The 24,989-nt window shown below is 41.6% G+C and overlaps 1 long non-coding RNA gene across 1 annotated transcript; it reads right to left on the bottom strand.

Moving 5' to 3' along the window:
- Nucleotides 1–315: 315 nt before the first annotated feature.
- LOC115413440 (uncharacterized) lies at nucleotides 316–10,151 on the bottom strand. The gene is made up of 3 exons (XR_003934463.1): nucleotides 10,138–10,151; nucleotides 7,939–7,943; nucleotides 316–425 (listed from the first exon to the last, which is right to left on the bottom strand). It is a non-coding gene; the product is annotated as an uncharacterized LOC115413440 (long non-coding RNA).
- Between the last annotated feature and the right edge of the window lie 14,838 nt (nucleotides 10,152–24,989).

Genomic DNA, 24,989 nt, shown 5'->3' with positions numbered 1-24,989 from the left:
ACCTTCACCTCCCCTTGGTTCCCGTCGCTGTGCCTGTTTAGCTCTCACATGCCTTCCTTGAGTAATGTTTAAATATATGCATAAGAGTAATGACTTCTATTACGATTACTAGGCCATTAGTTAAATGTTAATTAGCTGGTAGTCCCTACTTACTGCTACACTGACTAATGTAAATTTATGTACTCTAAGGACCGATACCAGTTCACTCTTGGCCCCTCCCCCTTGGCCTTTGCACTTGGCACTACCCCTTTAAGTCCAGTTCTAAGGGGTAGTGGTGTAAACATTCTCCTCTGACATGGTCCAGCCCTTGACAGAATTCTCCATGTCGTCAGCAACTGGAACCATCTCTGTTCCGTGGGCTTTGGACATCTTTTTGCATCTATCAACTGCAAACCACAGAAATACGATCTATAACACATTGAAACCTTAAAAAGACGATCAAATGATTAAGTCATTTATGAAGAAAATCTGTACATTTGTGTGTTTCTTTCGTCACTGCTGCTCTTTTTTGCTATGTTTATCTCCATCTGACCGATGATTCGAACAGAATTATGGGAGATTTCTCCTACCCCTCTGTTTGTGGTCCTGAAAAGTCTCCGTTTTGGAGGGTCAAACAACCCTCCCCTTAGCCCCTCCCCTTCGACTCATCAAGAATCGGGACACCCCTGCACCTTCACATGAACACGCAAAATGGAAGGCGAAGGGGGAGGGGGCCAAGGGGTGAATTGAAATTAGGCCTAATTTTAAAGTGGAGCTGCAGCTATCGATTATTTTGTAATCGATTAATTTAATAATTATTTTCTTTGATTCAATTCAATTTAATTATTATTTTGTATTGGTGATATTATATCCAGTGATAATATCTTTGTGCTTGCCATGTTTTCAAAAAACAAAAGATGTCTATGTTTCCATTTTGATTATTTTCTGCATTTTGAAATTAAAATTAGTTGCTAAAAGACAAAATATTACACAAAATAATGTGGGTTATTGATCGGCTGTAAACAGTGTCTGTTCTCATCACACATGTAAATATGAAGAACCGATGCAGACACACAGACACGCTCCACAGAACAATAAATGTAATCTCAAGTGCATTAATGACTCATTTTCATCAATGCAAGACTGTCTAGCTGCTCTGATCTCTGGGGGATGCCTGGCTCTCCCAACCCAGCAGTGGGTCACAAGGATCAATACATGACTTAGACTCAGTGGGGAAGAGAGAAGCAAACCGATCCATGAACGTGTTGAGTTATGTGTGTGCACGAGACCCAGCAGAGGAAGACACTCTGCAAGTAAGACCAGAAGATTGGGGAAATTATTGGTATAAGAGGACCTAGATCTCTTTAAAAACACCCCTTTCCGTCTCTATATGTACACTGTAAAAAAAAAAAAAAAAAAAAAAATCTGTAATTTAACAGAATTTTCACTGTTTTACAGATTTTCCCTGTATTTTTAAGATACAGGAAAATATCAATGAAATGACTAAAATAGATTGCGATTTTACATGTTAAATGTAAAATAACATGACAAAACTGTAACTGTGAATAACCATAAAATTTTAGTTATTTAAAAGAATTTTTTTCTTTTTTCACAGAAAAATACACTTAAAACACATTTTCAAACGTATCGTAATTTCACAAATATTTCTTCTCTATTTATGAGATTAAACTGTTAATTTAAAGTTTAATACTGTAAAAAAAAAAAATAAATAAAACGAGATAAAATTACTGACAATTAACTGTAAAAGAAGTATTTGTTCTGTAATTTTAACAAGACTTGTTTGTTAATTGACAAATATCTTATGTAATTACGGGAGGCTTCACAGCAAAATTGTTGAATAAATGTATTTTTGTAAATCTATAACATGTATAAGCACTGATAAACTGTCATTCAGTTTTTATCAGTGGATTGTCCAACTTAGTCCCATTGAAAATTATTTATATATATATATATTTATTTAGAGGTAATTTGATTGTTTCAATACATGTAAATATTTTTTTATTAAACATTAAAAAGTAAAAAAAAAAAAAAAAGAAGAAGAAGCTCATGTAAAGTTTGGGCAAAAAATCGTATTTTAACGATGGAAAATTACCGTATTTTTATAAGATGATTATTTTCCGTTATTTAACAGTATTTTTTTGGCACCCCTGCTGCCGGAATATTACCGTTTTTTTTTTTGTTTTTTTTTACAGTGTGTGTGTGTGTGTGTTTGTCTGTGTGTGTGTGTGCATGCGTGCACTGGTCCAGTTTATGTGTGTTTGTCAAACCAACACACAGATTTAGTTAAAAAAAAAAAAAAAAAAAAAAAGATAATATGCCATTTCCTGTCTCTTCTTAGCTGCATTGTCTTTAAAGGTGCCTATGATTATGATTGATGTGTCTTTTATTAAGTGTTTCTGTGTTTGTCTGTGTGTGTGTGTGTGTGTGTGTGTGTGTGTTTGTCTGTGTGTGTGTGTGACAGAGAGATTGTGATAAAGGGTTATTGTATTAGGACTCAAGCTGTGCTGCATTGAAAGGGGGCCGTACAGAGTCATTATGGCCAGTAAGACATCCATTGATCAAACTGTCAAGTATCTGTGTGTGTGTGTGTGTGTGTGTGTGTGTGTGTGTGTGTGTGTGTGTGTGTGTGTGTGTGCGCATTCTTGCCTGATAAGCTAATTGCCCCTTAGCCAATGGAAATGCACCCTCTAATGGTTCAGAAACATCAAGTCAATTAGCACATATAACAACAGGCAGTGATACAATCATTCACGTATATATTTACCCTCATCAGGCACATTATTCAACTCACTGTGTTCACACTGGCCTTTTTCCTGCTCTTTTTCTTTATGCTTGTCAACTTACCCAAGCAGCCGGGAAGGAGGCTACTGTTGTCTACTGGGAAAAACCATAGGCAGAGGTGTTGTGTAGCAGCAGTTGTTTTATTTCGTGCATCAGGTTCACCATATTCACAACACCAAAATGACTACACAACAGCCCCCTTATATACAGATTCTAATCTTCATAATTACTGACATGTTCCATTTTACAGGTGATACAATAAATAAATAAATATACCATAAATATTAGGGCTGGGAAAAAAAATCTATTTGATTGATTTTAGATCGATTTCATTTTAATATTGCATAAACGATTAATAGTGGATGTGATCGATTTTTCAGAGTTTTTCAGAGTGATAGTAATGTGCCTTAATGCTAGAAGCACCAGCCATAAAACAGAATAAAGACGATGTAGAAGTCTGTTCTGATCCACTGGAGAAACATAATAATAATAATGAATTAGATTTATATAGCACTTTTCTTTGAACGCATATTCAAAGTGCGTACAGTGGATTCATTATTCATTCATTCACACTCCAGTGGTGGTAAACTACATTTGTAGTCACAGCTGCCCTCCACTGAACATTCATACACTAGTGTGAGTAGCAACAGTGGAGTCTTGCCCAAGGACACAACGGCACATGGACAGAGTGGGATTTGAACCACCAACCCTTCGGTTATTGGACAGCTCCCTCTACCATCTGAGCCATGGCCACCCCATAAAGGTACTTCTGTAGTATCGTACATGGTGCTGTTTGTGTCCCGTTCATTATTTCAGAGCAGATTCATCTATTTACTGCAGAAATGTCAGATTTATTTCCTTTCTATTATCATTACTGATACCAGTATTGTTGTGTTGCATGGCTGCTGTAGACAAATAATCAGGTTACAACTCAAAATTATACTTTGGTATCACTAAATGAATCTGAAACAATCAATTAATACTGAATCAAATCAATATCTGATCGAATCGTGATTCATCTATTCAGAACCTTATGAATCTAAATCAAATCGATAAAGGAAATTGGCCATGATCCCCAGCCCTATTAAATATACAATACATATATACATAAAACCTATTAATTTATTATAAATATGCAATTCATAAATATAAACAAACACCTAATCCCATATAGGTCATTCCACCTCAATTCAATGGGTTTAGAAAAAAATTCCTCCACTACCATCTTGGATTTACTTCAAATTTTTACCATGTGAAGTTCAACCATGAAAACTAGCCCAGCCAAAATTTCAGACCGATATATCAAATGTTTCCAAAGAAAAACATTCTTGAAGGTACCCCCCTCCTTGCCGTTTTTGGTGCATTTCACAATCATCTTAAAATGCAGCAAAGTTTAAAATGCAATATCTCAGTAAGTTTTCTCGTTAAATGCATGAAATTTTCAGTAAAGGAAGACTACCACATATAGATTGCATATGTCTATTCTCAATAACATTGTCTTTATTGGGACTGTGGTATGACCTTGTGAAATCTGGAAAATAAACTTGAAACTTTTACGAACCCCTATATTTATTGACCAAGAACTTATTTTCTGAGAGACCATCACATATGCTTACAAAATGTAAAATTTCATGATGGTTCTAGGACTCTAACTTAGAACCATCGTGAGTCCTAGAACCATCATGAATTTTTTTTTTTGTTTTTTTTGTTTTGTGAGTCCTAGAACCATCATGAAATTTTACATTTTGTAAGCATATGTGATGGTCTTTCAGAAAATAAGTTCTGTTGGTTGGTACTCCTTGTCATACCTGTGGTATTTGAAAGTGAAAATGAATGAAAAATGTTATTTTGCGATTTTATTATGACAAAAACAACAACAAAAAAGGATCATACCCATTAATAAATGCTGATCTGATTACTCTATATACTTACGTAAAAGGATGTGTAATTATTTGCAATATATCGTATTTGGTTTGGGTTTAATTGGTCAATAAATATAGGGGTTCGTAAAAGTTTCAAGTTTATTTTCCAGATTTCACAAGGTCATACCACAGTCCCAATAAAGACAATGTTATTGATAATACACATATGCAATATATATGTGGTAGTCTTCCTGAGCTGAAAATTTCATGCATTTAGCTAGAAAACTTACTGAGATATTGCACTCTAAAATTTGCTACATTTTAAGACGATCGCGAAATGCACCAAAAACGGCAAGAGGGGTACCCTGTTCATGAATTTTTTTCTTCAAATGTATTTGATATATCAATCTGAAATTTTGGCTGAGGTGTTTTTTAGTGTTGAACTTTATATGGTAAAAATTACAAGCAAATCTAAGATGGTCGAGCAGGAGGCACTTGTTGAATTGAGGTGGAATGACCCATATATAAATACCCATAAATAATTGACATAAATATTTACATAAAATCCAAACATTAAAACTCCCCTCTACTCCCACTTGGTTTCTCCCACCCAGAACTATCAAAAAGGTGGCCCCCCAGGGAATTCCGAACACCTTTGAAAGAAGAGGACAGGCTGAAGGTGAGTTTACTGTTTACCAAATACAGCGCATACATTCAACAAAACACGTGATTAAACATGTTTTACTTCACAGTAGCAGTTACTGCCACAGCTGCATGCAAACCGACGTGCATCTTGCATCTGCAGGAGACACAAGAGTCCTCCTGGTGACTCGTGTCCGTCATGACCCAAACGACAACTAAACAACAACAACAATCAAACAATTTACAGTTATCAATAAATGTTTTAAAAATATATCATCTGTGTGTTTGTTTATTAATTAATACATGCCAAAAACCAATAACTGTTATCTTTACCTTTTTCAGTTACCTACAATAAACATAATTCACATAAACACGTCGTTACAGTGCTCCTGGGGTGTACTTGCAACATGTGAAAAATGTGATGTTCTATGGGTTTTGGGCACAGCTGCAGAAAATAGCTCAATCGTGCCCCCTAGAAAATTTCAAAAATTTTAATCCTGCATGAGGTTTTACTTCACTGTACCAGACTGGGTTTCAAAACCAGCTACATGAAAAGGATCTGAGGTAAGTAGGTCAAAGTTCAAATTTTTTTATGAATTCTTAAAATCTTTTTTTTCCTCCCATTTACTAATAATGATCCGGTTGGTCACAGGGGCATTTTCAGAAATTTGTGCATTGTGGGAAGTGGAGCTCCACGATAACAACAGCTCCAGCAACAACAAACATGTTTAAGGTGCGGGAGACTTTGGTCCATTATTGTTATCAACATTGTTGTAACAGGTAGTGCACTGAGGCCCAATATTAATAATATTAGTATTATTAGTAATATTATATATTTTCCATTGAAAAACACAACATTTTCTAGTCATCATTAGATAAATCCACAGGACCTCTGGATCTTGGACCCTTCAACAATGACGGTCCACAGTCCTGTGGCACCATACTGATTCACTGAAGCTGCAGGGTTCCATTTTTTTTCTGTATTAATTGGCAAAAATTCCATAATTCTTTCTAAGCATATTGTATTTCAAGTGGTCTGAGAAGAAACAAAAATTCTACTCACTTCTCTGGACCCTGTTTTCAGGATGTAGAAAATCTACCCCATGATCACAGGTAGATTTACAGTGACCGACAGCTGTACTTGATGCTAAGGTTCATTCAGACATGTTTCTACTGCTGTCCACGCCTCTCCTCATACAGGCTCCAAGCGGCCAAATCCAAACCAAAATGTGACGAGATATTTGGAAGCCACACAACATCGAAGCCCAGGCGGATCTCATGATATCACATTGTATTTAATGCCAGTTTATTGCATTTGGCGTGCTATAGATAGATAGATAGATAGATAGATAGATAGATAGATAGATAGATAGATAGATAGATACGCATTTTCATCCTTTCACGTGTTATTTAACGCCATTTGATGGTGTGTTAATGCACTAGCTGCTAATCGCGCTAATTACGCTAATCACGCTAATCCCTAACCCTAAACCTAACCCTAGCTGCTAATCGCACTAGCCGCTAATCACGCTAATGTCGTGCTATTTTACGTGACTTAAATATACACACTGAAAGCTTATAGTGCGCACAGATAATATGCCAATGAAAAGTGGCGTATTATCTGTGCGCAACTCATGATATCACATTGTCTAAGCCAGTGCTTCTCAACCTTTTTTGACCAAACATCCCTTTACATTATCATGAGCCCCCCCCCCCCCCAAAAAAAAAAACAACAGGATGGGGGGCATTCTACATCTCTGTAGTACATTGTTGGGGGGTGGAGGGGGTAAACAAATTGATTTGATCGATTTTGAATCGATTTCTTTTTAATATTGTGTTATCGATTAATGGTGGATGAGATTCATTTTTCAGAGTCTTGCGAGCCCCTCACGGACATTGGGCATCTGGGTCGTGTTTGTGCGGGAGGAACATGAAGGAAGGGTGGGGAAAACCCCTCAGTGGGAGGTCCTTCTGGTCTCAAACTAGAACCTGCAGTGTGGAGGAACTGGCCGGTGGAGGCGGGTCGCAGAAGCCAGTCGTTCGAGAAATATGAACTTGGACCACCTGTGACTGAGTGCAGAGTTAGAGAAACAGCAAAGTGGAAATCACGAAGCTCCGCCCACCCTCCCCCTCCAGTGAGTTTCTTGTACCAAGGGCCCAACATGATTCTGTTTCAGGGGCCAAACTGGTGTCAGTGCCCCAGGGTGACAGAAATGAGCCTTAAGGCTGGAAGCAGCAGGTATAAAACAGAATAAAGATGACAAAGAAGTCGATCTGAGCCACTGTAGAAACATGGACATGTTTGTGTCTGTTCATTATTTCAGAGCAGATTCATCTGTTTACTGATGAAATGTCAGATTTATTTCCTTTCTAATATCAATATTGATTCTGTGTGGCATGGCTGCAGTACTCAAATAATCAGGTTACAACTCAAAATTGTACTTTGGTATCACTGAATGAATCTGAATCAATCAATTACTGAATTGAATCGCAATTAATCGATTCAGAACCTTATGAATCCAAATTGAATCGATTAAGGAAATTGGCCATGATACCCATTGGTCTCAGTGTCCCCTCGTCCCAAACACCCCCCAGTGGTGTCCCAAAACCCCCTGGGGGGTGGTACTGCTACTGTTGAGATACACTGATCTACGCCATCTGAAAATGTGGGGGAAACCCATGTCTCCAAATCCTTACCTTTGTCCAGAACTTAAAGGGTTTGATCTGTGCTGCTTGCAGCTTTAATTTGGTTTTCTTGCAGCTCTTTAGTTTCTTTTCTTTGTCCTCTTTACTAACGTGCAAAAGTCTATTCACTGCAGCAGAAATGAGGCTACGCAACACAGGAAGAAAGCTAAGAGGTGGTGATACCTTAGGGATCTGACAGTACAGGAGTGGGTTTCACATGAAAACACACATGTGCAACACACAGATCCCTGCCAACGCCATAATTTATGCAATCTAAAAAAAGAATATAGCTGGTGAATCCTTCCATCAACATGATGCCTTAACACCTAAAGACATGCACCATCCATGTACACGCTCACATGTTCTGTCAAATGTATCAGTACACACACATTCACACACAGATCACACACACAGGCATCTGCAATAAAATAGGATTAACTGTGGCTACATCTAATCCTGTTTGTTTGGTTGTTTAAGTCTGCTTTTCACTGCACCACACTCACAACAAGCTCTGGAGCTGAAACCTAAATCTGTCACTTTTCCCTTCCCACAGGAAAGTGGGCGACCACTGCACCACACACCAGCGAGGTATTATATTAATGTCTTTACGTTATCGTCCTTTTCATCCAGACGGGGAATTGTAATCTAACACGATTGGAGTCAGAACTAAGATAATTCCACGATTATTTATACTTCTCCAGTGGCCTAAAGATTAAAATAAATAATAAAACATTTTTTTTAAAAAGATGAAAAATGACACTTCAGCTTTAGTTCGCCAGGTTAACCTTGGAAAACTGTGTTGTGGAAAAAAGAATGAAGGTGGCAGTTGGTACTCACATGCTCCACTACTGTTCAGCACTAACAGATAGGAATGCACCAATACCACTTCTTTCCAGACCGAGTACAAGCACAAGTACTTACATTTGAGTACTTGCCGATACCGAGTACCGATACTAGTACTTAATAATCCCATTCCAGGTCTGACTGTAACAAGGTGCTGCTATTGACATTTAATGTGTTGGAATGAGTGTTTCTCAGTTAATCCACCAGTGGGCGCCGCGCTTAATTAACCATACTGGACAAATACCACGAACAAGAGGAAAGTTTTTTGAGAAGAAAGTCAGTAATAATAAACATGGAGATGATAGAGGTAACACTACTGTGATACTAATATTGCAGCGTTTTCGCTGGTAAGGTTTAAAAGCTTTGCTTCAGCAGGAAGAGAAAAGAGAAATGAGTGATAAGTTTTGTTTTCACTTCCGCTGGCGGTGGTCTGCACCGCTCCTTACCCCCATAGTATTATCAGTAAGATGGAACAAAGCAGTAGGTTTGATTCTGACATTGGTGGGGACACAAAAGTGCTCAAAGGCTGCACTCCTGAAAGTTGATATTTTTTGCATTTGCAATAATTTCACATCAAGTAGAGCTGATCAAACGAGCAAACAATCATAGTCAGAAAAAAATTCAGTAATTGACAAGTTTATAATGCAAATCTGAATATCTAAAGACAAAACAAGAATTTAATGCATTCTGCAATTTTATTCTCATGACTAACATATCCATTATTATTTAACCTCACCTGTGAATTTACAGCTTCTCCTCCTCTTCCTCCTCCCTCCTCTCTACTGTTTGTCTCCAGACATAAATATGTTGATCCATAACATATGAACAGATTAGGGATACACTGATCATACAGTTTGATGGTACAGTTATTGCTTGAGCAAAAAAGGCTTTTAGTTTCAATTAATACATGTAATTTATTCCCAAAAAATACAGATAAAATCACATCTAGAATGACATTTACAATCTGAGGTTTTATTGTATTTTCCCCACAAATTTTCTTTATTTGGGTTTTTTTAAACAGTTGCTCTTCCATAGAAATGCATTAAAATAATAAGTAAAACAACTTTTAAAAAGTGTTTCTGTTTGGCATTAAATATTGTCTTTTATTCAGTGTCTGTGTTGAGCCTCTACAGTTCTAGACCCTTGAACTAACTTACACTGTGACTCCTACAGAAGTGTCTTATGACCAGTTTTCTTTTCTTTGATGTCCTTTACATCCTAATTACCGAGCACACACGCACGGGCACGGTCCAACTGGCAGGTTCCTTTTACAAGTAGATGGAGTGACAGAGGGGACGGCCAATCACATGTATGTTAGCAAAACCAAAGAGCCAATCAGAGAGCAATATTTACGTTAGAGGCGGCACTTCTAGCAGAGACCGACTGTTAACCCTTTGTGTGCCAGAATCACTGACTAAACACTACTGACAACGGTTGTATTGACAGGAACTACACAGTAGTGGATGAATATTGGTAGGGACGGGTCCCTAGTGTCCCTACGCAATTCTACGCCCCTGGGATGTAAACCGTCCCAGCCCTGGGTAGTTGTCCTAAATGTGTCAGTAGTTTTTCTCTAACTCACACAGTGGCTCTTTGAACAGATCCTCTACCTCCACGGTTCCGCTGGTGTTCTCCGTCTGGGCACTCATCCGCCAGCACCTGGAAAATGGATGGAATGTACACAGAGGATGGACAGAACGCTGCGTCTGTATCTGTCTGTGTCTGGAACGGTACTGTCAGTCAGCGTTACTTTTATCACTTATTACATTTATTTGGTTCAATCTCCACACTCTTCACACTCCCTACACATTATTCCTCCTCCTCGTACCTGCTGCACTGAACTGGGAATGTCACATGGCCATAAGTGGTATCGGTGCATTTGTATCGGATTACTTTTACAAGGACAAGGACAAGTACACACACTGAGTATCAGAGCCGATGCCCGATACTGGTATCGGAATCGGTGCATCCTTACAAACAGATAAAGGTTTTAGTCCCAGGTGTGAGTACACCAACAGGCCTACAACACAAACAGAACTGCACCACTGCAATATACCACTGCTGTCCAACATGGTACAGTTAGTAATACCTAATGCGATCACATGTGATCCTTTGTACTCTACTACAGATATGATTACCAGTTACAGAGCCACTTAACCCATATCACAAATACTGCTCTGACTATCAAACCATCAGAGCAATTTAGTTTCAGAGATACAGTATCGACTTCTGTAAAATGTCCATTTATCCTAATAAAGTGGAGATTACCTCAGTTTCTGTTGTGCTGCTCAGAGAAATACACTGTAAAAAAAAAATCTGTAATTTAACAGAATATTCACTGTTTATTTTACAGATTTTTCCTGTATTTTTAAGATACAGGAAAATATAAAAGAAATAACAAAAATAGACTGTGATTTTACATGTCAAATGAAAAATGTTTATGTTTATGTTTATGTTTATGCATTTGGCAGACGCTTTTTTCCAAAGCGACTTACAGGGGAAAACCAATCAAATCACTCCATCAATCAAATTTTATTTATATAGCACCAGATCACAAAAAAGTTATCTCATGACACTTTATATGTAGAGTTGGTCAAAACCAGACTCTAAGCCAATTTACAGAAACCCAACAGAATCCTCCAGGAGCAAACACTTGTGACTGGTGACAGTGGAAGGAAAAACTTCCCTTTAACAGCAGAAACCTGGAGCAGACCCAGACTCCTGGAGGATGGACGACTGACAGGACCAGCTGGGGTTAAAGAGAGAGAGTAAAGAAAGAGAAAAAGAGAGAGCAATAGAGATAGAGACTGGGGGAGAGGGGGAGAAGGGGGGAGTAGGGGGAGACACATGGAGGCGGTTGAGGATAAGTGAGTGGTGATGATGAGGGCAGGGAAGAGGCAGGACCACCGCAGCAGGTCCAGAGATAATCCTGGAAGAATCTGTGATAATCCTGGGAAAAACCCTATTAGAATATTTAAAATGGAATGTTTGAAAGTGCTAGGACAGGAGGTGCTCTCAGAAGAGCTGGGTCTTCAGGAGCTTCTTGAAGATAGGCAGGGATGCCTCTGTTCTTGTAGCACTTGGTAGAGCGTTCCACCAACGTGGAACGACCCATGAAAAGAGCCTGGATTGTCTTGTACAAGGTCTGGGGACCACCAGACAACGTTCCCCAGACGAGCGGAGTGGTCGTGGGGCGACATAAGCATTTATTAGTGCACCTAAGTAGACAGGAGCAGACCCACTGAGAATTTTGTAGGCTAGGATTAAAGATTTGAATTTGATGCGGGCAGCTATGGGTAGCCAGTGTAACTCAATGAGTAAAGGGGTGACATGTGCCCTTTTAGGCTGATTGAAGACCAGACGCGCTGCTGCATTCTGGACCATCTGTAGTGGTTTGACAACACAAGCTGGGAGGCCCGTTAGAAGAGCACTGCAGTAGTCAAGACGGGAGATAACCATAGTCTGCACCAGGAGCTGGGTGGCCTGTTCGGTTAGGTATGGCCTGATCTTTCTTAGGTTGAACAGAGTGAAACGACATGATCGGGTGACAGAGGCAACGTAATCTGTGAAGGTCAACTAATTATCAATCATTACTCCCAAGTTACATACTACATTGGTAGGAGCCAGAGGTATGGAGTCAATAGTGATGGAGATGTCCTGCTGTATGGTTGGCTTAGCTGGGAAGACCAGCTGTTCAGTTTTGGACAGGTTCAGCTGAAGGTGATGGGCTTTCATCCATGCAGATATGTCAGAGAGACAATCTGAGATCCGCACTGAGACTGTGGAGTCATCAGGTGGGAATGACAGATAGAGCTGGGTATCATCAGCATAGCAATGATATGAGAAGCCGTGTGAGTGGATGATCTGACCGAGTGAGGTGGTGTATATGGCAAAAAGGAGGGGGCCCAACACAGAGCCTTGGGGGACCCCCGTGGTGAGGCGGTGAACTGCTGATGTGTGCCCTAGCCAGGACACACTGAAGGACCAGCCAGTAAGGTAAGATTGAAACCAGGAGTGTGCGTGGCCTGTGATGCCCATGTTCCAGAGTATGGATAACAGGATATCATGACGGACAGTGTCAAATGCTGCTGATAAGTCCAGTAGAATGAGTACTGAAGACTTGGCTGCTGCTCTAGCCTCTTTTAAGGCTTCTGTCACAGACAACAGAGCCGTTTCAGTGGAGTGGCCGATTTTGAAGCCAGATTGGTTGATGTCAAGGAGGTTATTTTGGGAGAGGAATTCTGTGATCTGTTTGAAAACCGCCCTTATAACACGAAATAAATAACACGAAAAACTGTAACTGTGAATAACCACAAAATTTCAATTTTTTAAAAGATATGTTTTTTTTTTTCACAGAAAAATACAGTTAAAATACATTTGTAAATATATCGTAATTTCACAAATATTTATTTTCTATTTATGAGATTAAACTGTTAATTTAAAGTTTAATACTGCAAAAAATAAATAAATAAAACGAGATAAAATTACTGACAATTAACTGTAAAAGAAGTATTTGTTCTGTAAGTTTAACAAGAATTGTTTGTTAATTGACAAATATCTTGTGTAATTACAGGAGGTTTCACAGCAAAATTTTTGAATAAATGTATTTTTGTAAATCTATAACATGTATAAGCACTGACAAACTGTCCACATACAGTTTTTATCAATGGATTGTACAACTTAGTCTCATTGAAAATTATATATATATTGTTACGCTCGGTCTAGGGGTTGCTGAGACGCAACATGATAAGAGACTCCCCTCCCTCCATGTCCCTTAGCAAACAGGAGCAAATTATCAAAAATGACCAGTAACCGTGGAACTGCAGTATGGGATATATATTTACAAAAAAAGAAAAATTAAATCAGGTAAGGGAATCATACTCTACAAACACAAAATTAAGGAAACCAAAATACAACAATCTTACCAAACAAAAATTAAAGAAAAGGATTCCCTCCTTGATCACAAGGTTTACAAAAGTTCTAACAAAAAATGTACAAAAGGCTGGTCTGTCATACCTGCTGCCAAATGATAGTCTGGTTTTGTCTGTCTTTTATGTGTTGTTTGTCTCTTCCTGTTTTATTTTGTTAAGTTTTCCCTCATGTGTCGTGTCTGTCGTCTTTACTTCCTGTTCCCTGATCATCCTCACCTCTGACCTGATTACCTGTCTCCGCCCTGATTTGCTCCACCTGTGTCTAGTTGTCTTCCCTCCCTTTTGTGTATTTAAACCCTGTCCTTTCCCCTTGTCAGTCGCCAGTTTGTAACTCTCGTAGTTCTTACCAGCGTCTTGACCTCATTTGTTCGTTTTGTCTGCCTGTTGTGACCCTTTTTGGATTCCTCGGTTTTTTGCCTACTGCCTGCTCCCTGTCGGTTTTTGTCTGCCTCATCGGATTTCCTGGTTTCGATCTTCTCGCCCTGACTTTCTGGTACGTGAGTATTTGTCTAGCCCTTATGTCCTGTTGCCTGAGTGATAGCCTGCCTGTGCATGACCTGTTTCCGTCCCTTACCTCCCTTTGCTTTTCCCCAGTCGGGAAAAATACCCCAAACGCCGCTCGGGGAGACGGGCTGCCGCCCTCGAACCGGAGGACGAATCAGAGGAGGATATCTCCAACCTTTATCCTCAAGATTCTGTCATTATTATTATTCTTTCACCTGTGTGTGAATAATAAATCTTTTGAACCTTATTTTGTGTCCGAGTTACTGCATTTGGATTCAGTGTTTGTACTAGCCGCATTACAGTACAAACTGGCCACAAAATGAATCCAGCAGAACTCACACAGGTCAAGGAGGCTATCCAGTCCCAGGGGCACAGGCTGGGTGGACATGAGAAGACGCTATTCTCCCTGGTGGATAGGGTGACACAATTAGCCACGCAGGTCTCCCAGCTCACCCGTACCCAGGCTGTGGCTGCAGCCGTGTCAGGCGAGAATCGGGCCACCAATCCGCCAGTTTGCGACTCAGCTGAGCCGAACATTCCGGCGCCATCTAAATATTCTGGTAATCCTGACACTTGTCGTGATTTTTTCCCCCAGCTCCAGTTAATTTTTGATGCCCAGCCAGTTCGATTTGCTAAAGACTCTGTTAAGATTGCCTATGTGGCCAGCCTGTTGGAGGGCCCCCCTTTAAGCTATTTTAATGCTCTTTTTGAGCAAGATTCCCCTGCTGTTCAGTCTTTTTCGGCTCTTGTTTCAGAACTTAAGAGAGTATATGACCACCCGGTCCGGAGCCAATTTGCTGGTCATCAGCTCATGAGGCTAAGACAGGGAGATAAGACCATCAGGCAGTATGTGAGCGCCTTTCGTACCCTAGCAGTTGAATCAGGGTGGAACAACCAGGCCCTGATTACTGCTTTTTTGACCGGCCTAAATCGTTCTGTTGGCCGGGAGATGGCGCTTCGCCAACAGCTGCATTCCCTAGACGACGTCATCACCGAGGCTATCCGGGTCGCTGATCAAGAATCAGTGTGGCAGTCAGAGGAACCCGAGGTCCGCACTCCGACTAGTAAGGGACCTGGTCGTGAGGTGGTTCGTCTCCCAGTTGCTGAGATCGGCGGTAATAAAGAGGAGCCTATGCAACTGGGACAGGCTCATATCTCAGCTGAAGAACGCAGACGACGTATGGTTGAAGGCCTCTGTTTATACTGCGGGCAAGGAGGGCACAGAGTTAGCAACTGTACGTTAAGACCGGATGCTAAGACAGGTGAAGGGTCGCTACTGAGCCGAACTGTTTGTCTATCCACTGTCACTCGTCCGTTTCCTGTGGTTCTTCTGTGCTCTGATTCTCTGTCTCTCCAGCACCCCGTCCTGATCGATTCCGGTTCCGACGCTAATCTTATGGACCAGAACCTGGTACTTAAGTTGGGACTCAGCTCTACTCCTATCCAGCGTCCACTAGAAGCTCGAGCCCTGGATGATCACGTGATCTGCAGGATAACCCACTGTACTGAGCCGGTCGCTGTGCAGTTCATGGACGGACACACTGAGGACATCAGTTTTCACATTTACAATTCAGACACTCAGCCACTAATCCTGGGTTATCCTTGGTTGCAGAAACATGAACCCTTTATTGATTGGGGCACGGGGGAGGTTTACTCTTGGGGTAAAGAATGTGGAGCTCGTTGCAAGTTTGTTAAGTTACCTGTTTGTCCTCCCAAGATGCCTCAGATCTCCGTGGCCCCGGTTAGTGTTCCTCAGGAGGAGGATAAGGACTTTCCTGCACTGGAAAAGGTTCCTCCATGTTACCATGACCTTAAAGAGGTATTCAGTAAGTCTAAGGCTACGGCCTTACCTCCTCACCGCCCCTATGACTGTTCTATTGATTTACGACCTGGTACTTCTCCTCCTAAAGGGAGATTATATTCCCTGTCCGGCCCAGAGAACATGGCTATGAAAAAGTACATAGACGAGTCCCTGGCAGGTGGGTTAATTCGGCCCTCGTCGTCGCCTGCAGGAGCAGGCTTCTTTTTTGTTGATAAAAAGGATAAGACTCTAAGGCCATGCATAGACTATCGGGGGCTTAATGACATTACAATCCGTAACAGATATCCTTTACCACTGATGTCATCAGCCTTTGAACTGTTACATGGGGCCAAGATTTTTTCCAAACTAGACCTTCGTAATGCTTATCACCTAGTTAGAATCAGGGAAGGAGATGAGTGGAAGACAGCGTTCAACACCCCCAGTGGTCACTACGAGTACCTGGTGATGCCTTTTGGCCTCACCAACGCCCCTGCTGTCTTCCAGGCCCTTGTTAATGACGTGCTCAGGGATATGCTAAATGTGTTTGTGTTTGTCTATCTGGACGACATTCTGATTTTTTCCCCAGACGAGGAGACACACATTCAACATGTTCGCCAGGTGCTTCAAAAACTACTCGCCAACCAACTATTTGTCAAGGCAGAAAAATGCGAGTTCCACCAGCCTACTGTGTCCTTTCTGGGATTCATCATTTCAGAGGGAAGTGTCCAGATGGATCCTGAGAAGGTTAGTGCGGTGAGGGAGTGGCCCACTCCTGTTACCCGGAAGGATGTTCAGAGGTTTCTTGGCTTCGCTAACTTTTATAGAAAGTTTATCCGGGGGTTCAGTAGTGTGGCTGCTCCCCTGCATTCTCTCACCTCTTCCAAGTCTGCATTCAGGTGGAGTCCGGAGGCTGATAAGGCGTTCAACCACCTGAAGGGGGCGTTCTCCACCGCTCCTGTCCTGTCCGTCCCTGACCCAGCTCTGCAGTTTGTGGTGGAAGTCGATGCCTCTGATTTGGGTGTTGGGGCTGTCATATCTCAACGCTCTCCTGTTGACAATAGGCTCCACCCCTGCGCCTACTTGTCAAAGAGACTGTCACCAGCTGAGAGGAATTATGACATTGGAAATCGTGAGTTGTTGGCCATCAAGGTGGCGTTGGAAGAATGGCGGCATTGGCTGGAGGGGACGGATGTGCCGTTTCTCATCTGGACGGACCATAAGAATCTTGAATATCTGCGATCGGCTAAGCGCCTCAACTCCCGTCAGGCCAGGTGGGCTCTATTTTTCACTCGCTTCAATTTCACCCTCTCCTACCGTCCTGGCTCCAAGAATGGTAAGCCGGACGCTCTCTCCAGAGTGTTCTCTCCTGACACATCTGTTTCTGAACCTGAAACTATTCTACCTAGTTCCTGTATGGTGGGGGCTTTTCATTGGGGTGTTGAGAAGTTGGTGATGGAGGCCCTGAATGACTGTGAGATCCCGGATGGCGTACCGCCAGACCGCCTGTTTGTCCCTCCTCACCTCCGCCCCCAGGTGATCCAGTGGGGCCACGCTTCCAAGATGGCGTGCCACCCCGGAGTGAAGAGGACCCTGTTTGTGCTTAAGCAACGTTTTTGGTGGACAGCCATGGAGAAGGACGTCGCTGAGTACGTGGCCGCTTGTCCTATATGTGCTGTCAATAAGACCTCCAATAAGGCCCCCATGGGGGAGCTGCGGCCGTTACCTGTCCCTAAAAGGCCCTGGTCGGACATTGCTCTGGACTTCGTGACTGGTTTGCCCTTGTCCAACGGTAACACGGTTGTTCTTACAGTAGTAGATAGATTCTCTAAGATGGTGCACTTTATTCCCCTACCTAAACTCCCTTCAGCTAAGGAAACAGCAGAGGCGCTGCTAACTCATGTTTTTCACCTACATGGTTTCCCTAGAGACGTGGTCTCCGATAGAGGGCCCCAGTTCATTGCTAGTTTTTGGAAAGCCTTTTGTTCTCTTGTTGGTGCTTCTGTCAGTTTGTCTTCTGGTTTTCACCCGCAGACCAACGGCCAAACGGAGAGGCTTAATCAGGTCCTGGAGGTGGGTCTCCGTGTGTTGGCCTCTCAGAACCCCGCCTCCTGGAGCCGTCATCTGGTGTGGGTGGAGTTTGCTCATAACTCGCTTCCCAGTGCTTCTTCTGGCTTATCACCATTTCACGTGGTGTATGGTTATCAGCCGCCCTTGTTCCCTTCCCTTGAGAAGGAGGTGAGTATGCCCTCGGCCTTGGCTCTGATCCACAGATGCAAGAGGACCTGGACTCGAGCTAGACAGGCCCTGCTGAAGGCTTCTAGCCGTTACAAGACCTCGGCAGATTCCCATAGAAGCTCCGCCCCCGTTTACCATCCGGACCAGCGGGTTTGGCTGTCGGCTAAACATCTCCCTCTTCGGATTGAGAGTCGCAAGTTGGCACCCAGGTTTGTAGGTCCATTTCCTATCTCGAAAGTTATTAATCCTGTTTCTGTACGTCTAAAACTGCCAAGGTCTATGAGGATCCATCCCACCTTTCATGTGAGCCAAATCAAACCAGTAAAAGAAAGCCACCTGGTCCCGCCCACCCAACCTCCACCTCCTCCTCGGATGATTGATGGGGATCCTGCCTACACGGTTCGACGCCTTATGGCTGCTCGTCGGCGAGGGAGAGGTTTCCAGTACCTCGTGGATTGGGAGGGTTATGGACCTGAGGAACGCTCCTGGGTGCCGGCTTCCCGGATTCTGGACCCGGACCTGATACGACAGTTCCATCAGAGCCATCCTGATGTCCCTGGTCCGTCTGGTGCCGTCCCTAGGAGGGGGGTACTGTCATACCTGCTGCCAAATGATAGTCTGGTTTTGTCTGTCTTTTATGTGTTGTTTGTCTCTTCCTGTTTTATTTTGTTAAGTTTTCCCTCATGTGTCGTGTCTGTCGTCTTTACTTCCTGTTCCCTGATCATCCTCACCTCTGACCTGATTACCTGTCTCCGCCCTGATTTGCTCCACCTGTGTCTAGTTGTCTTCCCTCCCTTTTGTGTATTTAAACCCTGTCTTTTCCCCTTGTCAGTCGCCAGTTTGTAACTCTCGTAGTTCTTACCAGCGTCTTGACCTCGTTTGTTCGTTTTGTCTGCCTGTTGTGACCCTTTTTGGATTCCTCGGTTTTTTGCCTACTGCCTGCTCCCTGTCGGTTTTTGTCTGCCTCATCGGATTTCCTGGTTTCGATCTTCTCGCCCTGACTTTCTGGTACGTGAGTATTTGTCTAGCCCTTATGTCCTGTTGCCTGAGTGATAGCCTGCCTGTGCATGACCTGTTTCCGTCCCTGACCTCCCTTTGCTTTTCCCCAGTCGGGAAAAATACCCCAAACGCCGCTCGGGGAGACGGGCTGCCGCCCTCGAACCGGAGGACGAATCAGAGGAGGATATCTCCAACCTTTATCCTCAAGATTCTGTCATTATTATTATTATTTCACCTGTGTGTGAATAATAAATCTTTTGAACCTTATTTTTGTGTCCGAGTTACTGCATTTGGATTCAGTGTTTGTACTAGCCGCATTACATGGTCTGCACACAGAATGGGAGATGAAATGAGAGGAGTCCGGGGAGGAATGAAGATTTGGCCTTTAAATTTCCCGGCTCAACTCCAAAGCACCAATCAGCTGCAGCCAGCAGAACATCAGCACACCTGCAGCTCATCTTCCTTTAACTGCTATCTGTTGGAGGGAAAACAGAAACAGAACACACCCACCCACACAAGGAAGAGAACAGAAAAACTACAAAAATACAACAGAACAAATAGCACAGCCCATGACAGAATCAACAAAAAAAATACTAAGTCTTAACAATATATATATATATATATATATATATATATATATATATATATATATATATATATATATATATATATATATATAAATATAAATATAAATTGAACAAACATCATATTTTAGGTCCTTTACAGTAAATGCAGTCGCTAAGATTCAATCATTTGTATTTACTTTATTTTTGTATGTAAAGAGTTGTACTGTAGTTAATAAGTTTACATGATTTAAAAGTACAATTCAAATGTTTACTCTACATCTATAAACCTCTCAGAAAGCAGAGTCACATCTGAGGTATTAAGTGTAATTGTAACTTTTGACCATGCAGGGGCGCTCTGATTATTTTCAGGTCAATCTTTGTGTCTTCTTGTTTTTACTCTCTTTTTGTCGGTTGATTCACAAGCACTGTGTTTTCTGTCAGAAGCAAAGCATTCTAAAGAGAGCTGTATGTGTTACTAATGAACAAGGTCAGTATTGTTTTGTTGTTTCCACTCACTACAGAGTTTTACTGTGAATTAAATCTGTCGTACTGTATTTTGAAGGTGTAAGATTCATCTAAGCTAACCCCTCCCATTGGTTACAAGCAGCCAAAGTGGTTTGTTCATGTTTCTCTGTTGTCATGTTTATTATGAAGACTGCAAGAACATGACAATTAATGTTGTTTGTTAATTTTATTTCTGTACTGCAGTTCTACGGTGTTCTGAAGGTGTTCTGAAGGTGTTCTGAAGTAAACATCAGTGCAAAGAACCAAAGTGTCACGTGTGATCAATGGGCGGCATAGTCACATGACTGGAGTCTGCAGAATCTTTAAAATGTGGTGATATGTTGAGAACAAGTGAAAGGGAGTCACAGACATTTCACTACACTGAACAAAAATATAAACACTTGTTTTTGCTTCCATTTTTCATGAGCTGAACTCAAAGATCTAAGACTTTTTCTACGTTCACAAAAGGCCTATTTCTCTCAAATATTGTTCATAAATCTGTATAAATCTGTTAGTGAGCACTTCTCTGCCCAGATAATCCATCCACCTCACATCTGGGGCAGATCCAGATGCTGATTGGACGGCAGGATTATTGCACAGGCGTGTCTTAGGATGGACACAATAAAAGGCCACTCTAAACTGTGCAGTGGGTGCACAAGTGCAGCTTTTCTTGCTCCTTCGGTCATGTGACCTTTAGTCTAACTGTTTCTGTCCTTCACTCCTAACTTTGTTGTCCTTCCTCGTCTTCTGAAGGTGGAGGGGGGATGAGACCTCTGTCCTAAACCAGTCCAGTTCTGTAGTTCTGTTAGTGTCGGGGTTCCAACCCCAAACCAGAAGTGTCCTAGTGTCAATGCAGGACATCCAGACGCACTGCAGCGGGTGGTGAGAGCTGCAGGACGTGTCTGTGACTGCTGTTTTCACTGAAGCGAAGACCTCTACACCAGCAGGTGCAGGAAAAAGCCCAAAACATCATGGATGATACCACCCACCCTGCACATGGACTTTTTACCTTTCTCCCATCAGGCGGGAGACTGCGGCATATACAAGCACGGACCACCAGACTCCGAAACAGCTTTTATCCAGAGGCCGTTAGAATAATAAAGTCTTGCTGAACTTGAGCCTGGAATGCACTTTAAATTGGCACTTTACTGCTGTGCACTTTGGAAATAAAACTTTTTAGTTATTTTTAGGTAATTTTTAGGGGGGTTATTGTTATAGTTATTGCCATTTTATATCAGTATTTTATTATTTCATTATTTTGTCAGTAATTTATACTAGTTACTAAATGCTGTTGACAGTCAGGGACCTGAGTACAATATTTCATTTCTGTGTGTTTTTTTATATGCTGAAATGACAAATAAACTTGAATCTGAATCTGGAGACGTGACCACAGTGGAACTGAACCTACTGGAGTAGATGTTCCACTAAAATGACCTGGAAATAGAGTTGGAAGGATGAAAAACTCCACAGTGTTTGTTTAATCTATACTGTACAGCAGGCCTGTAACGTTACACATACCGAACCGTTTCGGTACGCATCTGTTCGGTTTGGTACACAGCTGTACCGAAATGGTACAGTATGTTGAGAAAAAGGAACCAAAGACGTTGTTCGATGCGGAACTTTAAATCCGTGCAAGTTCTACACGGACATATTGAAGGAGCGTACATTGACCCAAAATACGAAATAGCAGCTGATATAAGGTAAAAAAAACAAAAAAAAAAACAAAAAAAAAACAAATATGATGTCATCCTGTTTTACTGTATGGTGTCCTTGAGTGCCAAGAAAGGCGCCTATAATTTAAATGTCTTATTATTACAAGCGGCATTGTACCCATGGTGCCATTGTACGGTAGCATGAGAGGCTAAAATCCCCCAGCATACCTCACAACATTTGAATACAGACATGAAATTGTGCTTAGGAGATAGTCAGGTAATGTTTCTTTTCATTTGGTGAGTTTGGCAGCGATCGGGCCTGTGAAGGCTGAAGAAAACCCATACAAATGCCTTCCTGCGCTGCAACATCAGGACATCGATCGGACAGACGGACACAGAGCGTGCATTATATAGTGGGATTATTATTAAGAGCCTCCAGCATCATTACAGTCCTGTTTGGGATCACTGCAGGTTCAGGTGGAAGACAATGAGGAAAGAGATGGTGATAAGACAAACGTTGTTTACCGCCTATGTCCAGTAGTTCTCTACACTTACGCTAACTCTGTCTGTCTGTTACACACACACACACACACACACACACACACACACACACTGTATAATAGAGGAATAGAACCCGAGAGTTGGACGTTGAAAGTATGTTAAGTTTCACTTTGGTTTCACACCAGCGTTAGTTATGGACCACACTCCCATGTATATAACTGCCACCCCCCACCCTCCAAAAAATAAAAATTAAAAAATCCCCCCCGTGTGTTTTTGACACACACACACACACACACACACACACAAAAATACACAAAGTGTCCCTAACAGTTTATTCTCTATCCTAAAATAAATAATTTGGTTAATTTTGTCGTTGGTGTTTCTCTTCAGTTTGTTTAAACAGAATACCAGTTTACCCTCTTGTTAATGTTACTCTTCATGTGGAAATTTTTTGTTGTTATTTTTCTGCAGAATGTGAACTGACAGAACTGGGATTTGATTTTTGTTGTTAATTCAAAACTACCTTTCAGGGAAAAGTGCAATACTAATGTTTAAAATACATTTAGTAATATTTTATTTATTTTCTATTTGATTTATAGCAGGAAAATATTATAATATTGCTGGGAAATTAAAAAAAAAAACAAAAAAACAAAATCATAATAAATGCATTAAAGACATTTTGAGGGGTTTTCTTTCTTCCCATACTGAACCGAAAAAAGTTTAAAAAAACAAAAAAAACAAAACAAAAACAAAAAAAAAACAACCATGTCTCTCAAAACCGAAAAGGTACAGACCCGAAAATTTTGTGTACCATTACAGGTCTAGTATATGGTTTGTCTTTGTCAGCAGTGAATGCTTTGAAATAAATTTCTTTTTATGACTAATCCTTTACTGCCTCCTTCACTTCCTTCTGAATAATAGAGTCTGAAATAGTTGAAACAGTGGAAACAGTTGGGTGGTAGAAGCTTCGCTGGTCCAACCAGGTCTATGTGGTCCAGGTCTGGGTGGACCTCAGGTGGATCTGAGGGCAGAGTGGGTGCACAGGTGTCCTGCAGACGTCCTGGTCCTCCTGGACTAGATTACTGTCCTCCTTTCTCCTGTGTCCTCCTCAGTGCAGGCTTTTTGCTAGCAAGATGAATTATGGGGGAAAGAAAAAACCCTCTTGTTTATTTCTCAGTACAGCATCTATATGATCTTTTTCCTTTTGTTTCCTTCTGTGTTTCTCTATTTGCTCTGTTGTTTTCATCCACTGTCTGTTCTATCTGTAACGTACATTCAGCTTCTGTCTGGGGAAACTTTAACCAGTGTTGCAACATGGGCGTCATTAGGACTTGAAAACATCCGGGGCTTAAAAAACAAAGGTGTGATGTGGAGGTGGGGAGTGTAAGACTGGGGGGTTTCTCTGTAAATACCATGACATACCTTTTATTCTTCTGTATAGCACTAGTTTCATTTTTGTACAGTTTCTATGTCTTTAAATCTATTCTGTATTTTATTCTTCTATTTTGGTTTTATTTATTCTTCTGTACAGCACTTTGGTCCACTGCGGTTGTTCTAAAGTGTTTTACAAATAAAGTTGGATTGGATTGGATTAGTGTGTGTGTGTGTGGGTGGGTGGGTGGGGGGGTGCTACTGTGACATTGACTGCTTTAGGATGATCAGTTACAGGACATCACAGTCTCCAAAACACCATAAAAATCAGCAGTAGCACCACAAAAAGTCACTAGATTTGTCTCTCTCTCTCTCTCTCTCTCTCTCTCTCTCTCTCTCTCTCTCTCTCTCTCTCTCTCTCTCTCTCTCTCTCTCTCTCTCTCTCTCTCTCTCTCTCTCTCTCTCTCTCTCTCTCTCTCTCTCTCTCTCTCTTGCTTGCACAGGCCACAGGCACCATTGTGAAGGGGACATGTATTTACTCATTTGCTTTTTTTTTTTTTTTTTTTACAGTATGCTCACAGATCCTGCCCAGCTCTAACAACACCTATGGTTGCCAACTCCTCAGTGCAGACAGTAGCTATTGACTAGGGCTGCACGATTCTGGCAAAAATATGAATCACGATTCTTTTGCTTAGAATTGAGATCACAATTCTTCAGCATGATTTTTTTCACAAAATGTTTCTTGCACCTAGGGATGGGAATCGAGAACCGGTTCTTTCTGAGAACCGGTTCCCAGTAGCTCGATTCCTTGGAATCGTTTGCCTGCCTGCTTAACGATTCTGCTTATCGATTCCGCCTTCGTTGCGCATGCGTGATGACGCCACATGTACGCTGCACTGTTTCGGTCAGAACGTGGCCAACATGGCGTTGAGACAGAAACGATCTAAAAAGATGACACCAGGTCCACTTACTTGGAACACTGTCAAAGCTTCCATGTCTTCAAAAGGGTGGAATCCCTCCAATATCCTCAAACATTTGTCCACAGCATGTGAATCATTTACAGGAATGTCACGTATTTGATACTTGGCGGCGCTTGTGAATGTAGCGGCAGA

Source organism: Sphaeramia orbicularis, chromosome 22 (genome assembly GCF_902148855.1).
Source record: "Sphaeramia orbicularis chromosome 22, fSphaOr1.1, whole genome shotgun sequence".
In the NCBI taxonomy this organism is placed as follows: Eukaryota; Metazoa; Chordata; class Actinopteri; order Kurtiformes; family Apogonidae; genus Sphaeramia; species Sphaeramia orbicularis.
The sequence above is the reverse complement of the archived record's forward strand: the minus strand, read 5'-3'. Positions and strand labels throughout refer to the sequence as shown.